The following is a 2415-nucleotide window of genomic DNA, read 5'->3' as shown; positions in this document are numbered from 1 at the left end:
AGGTGATGAAGGAAAGGCAGGGATGGACAACCCGCTGTGTCAGAATCGTGAGATGGTAGACATTTTAAAAGAAGAAAATAGCGTACACCAGATTTCTAGTATAACTCCATCATTCATTGGAGATCAGGGGCATATGAGGGTTAAGATAACAAAGCAGTTACCCGCCGCCCCCCCCAGCACCTGTCTCCCCCTCCCCTTGCCCTGAATGAAATGCCTTGGAGGAAACCGTATAGATTTCATTCATTCATTCAATCACATTTATTGAGCACTTACTGTGTGCAGAGCATTGCACTAAATGCTTGGAAAGTACAACTAGAGAGATTTCACAGTACCATTCATATTTTCATATTTTCACTGAAGCTTTCTTAAAGACCAGGAGAGATTTATCTTCTTTTCCAAACCACTGAAGACACCTGAAGACTAAAATTTTTATTTTTTGCTGGTAATGGATGTATTTATGAGTTGACCATTTTTGGATTTGTCGAGAAAAGACACATGAGTCTATAATTTTTTGTTTAATCCCTCCAAGTGGGTACACAGTTCGCAGTTCAGGTGAAAGAAAAATGCATAGGAAATCTGTTACATGGGCTTAGGTGTCTGTCCTATTAAGAGTCAATCGATGGTACCTATTGAGTGCCTGTTGGGTGCGGAGCACCGTATTAAATGTGGCAGGAAAGGGATTTAATTCAGGAGAAATCTCTGGCATTTTGATTTGAATGGACTAAACGCAATGAACTGACTCAAGCGGACATGGTATGTAAGACACCTTCCCTGCTAAAATCACCCCTCTTCTTGGTCCGGTCAGTCATTAGAGGGTTGACAAGATCCACCCTCATAATTTCTCCCTTCAATCCCAAATACAAACTCATGAAGGGTACTTAAATGTTCATGGAAACGACGATAGGAAACTTTTTCATCTCTCGCTGTTCGGCTTGCTTTCACAATATTCAAATATATTTGGCTTTTGTAACTTTCACTAATTAAACCTTCTAAAACAGATGGAATTACAGAAATTACAGGGTTTAAAATATCATCTTAATTGGTTTACGATCTATGTGACACTACAGTGCCATTCAGACTGTATAATGTATACGGATTGCACAAACGAGATACCACGCCAATTAATTTTCTTAAACTGTTAATTTTTTTTAATGTTTTCTGCATTACATAATCCCTTTCCCATTAGCTATTCTCATAGCGTGCTTGGCCAACTCCAGCTTCGATGACATAGACTGGAGCCTTCAACTGAACTGGAAAGTTCTCCGGGTTTCTTTGGATATATTTTCCGCCTACTAAAACCAGGGATAATACCTTTAACTTTATTTGGACCAGGGATGTCAGTCAATCAGTGGTATTTCTTGAGCTGTTACTGTGGGCAGAGCACTGTACTAAGCGCTTGGGTGAATATGAAGCAATGGAGTTGGTAGATACATTTCCTACCCACAACAAGCTTACAGTCTAGAGGGATCATGATAGTCTGTTTTCACAGGCCAGGCAACTTTACTCAAATATCTACTGCACTGTCATAGCCAGGATGGAGCTGGTTATCAATCAGTCAATCAATTGTATTTATTGAGCCCTTACTGTGTGCAGAGCACTGCGCTAAGGGCTCGGGAGAGTACAATATAAGAATGTAAAAGACACATTCCCTGCCCAGAATGAGCTTACATTCTAGAGAAGCAGTGTGGCCTAGTGGGAAGAGCACGAGCTTGGGAGTCAGAAATGAGTTCTAATCCTGGCTCCGCCACTTGTCAGCTGTGTGATTTTGGGCAAGTCACTTAACTTCTCTGTGCCTCAGTTACCTCATCTGTAAAATGGAGATTAAGACTGTGAGCCCCACAGGGCACAAACTGATTACCTTGTATTCCCCTAGTGCTTAAAACAGTGCTTGGCACATAGTAAACACTTAACAAATACTATAATTATTATTATTATTATTAGAGGGTCATTAAAAGCTTCTGTATTTCTCAACCACTGACATCCCCCTTTGGAGGAGGCAGAGAGGAAGGTTGATCTGGGGGCCTTTGGGAAGGGGTAAGAGATAAGTTAACCTCTCAGGGTCACACCTGGAGGGTTTCCAGTACTCTACCAGTCTTGACGACAGGAGGGAGAGTCAAGCAGAGGCCTATCCATTCCATTCTTAGCTCCAGCAGTGGCTAGCGAGTGGAAGGCAATCTGCTACAAGTCAAAACTCACCCATTTTGGGCAGCAGTGTGGCATGGGAGGGAGTCGAGGGCGGAGACTCAGGTCTACCGGGCGGAAGGAGGCAATAGTAAACCACTTCCGTATTTTGACCAAAAAAACTCCATGGATCCACTTCCAGAGCAATTGCGGATGGAGGTGGGGCGTTCTGGGAGAGTTGAGTCCATGGTGTCGCTGTGGGTCGGACAAGACTCGACGGCATAAGACAACAAC

General features: G+C 42.9%; 1 non-coding gene across 1 annotated transcript; it reads left to right on the top strand.

Moving 5' to 3' along the window:
• The first annotated feature begins 2048 nt into the window (after positions 1–2048).
• Positions 2049–2186, top strand: LOC114806232. The gene has a single exon (XR_003754268.1). It is a non-coding gene; the product is annotated as a small nucleolar RNA SNORA7 (small nucleolar RNA).
• The last annotated feature ends 229 nt before the right edge of the window (positions 2187–2415 follow it).

The sequence above is a fragment of the Ornithorhynchus anatinus genome, chromosome 21 (assembly GCF_004115215.2).
Source record: "Ornithorhynchus anatinus isolate Pmale09 chromosome 21, mOrnAna1.pri.v4, whole genome shotgun sequence".
Classification (NCBI taxonomy): Eukaryota; Metazoa; Chordata; class Mammalia; order Monotremata; family Ornithorhynchidae; genus Ornithorhynchus; species Ornithorhynchus anatinus.
Note: the sequence above shows the minus strand (reverse complement) of the source record. Positions and strands in the feature narration are given on the sequence as shown.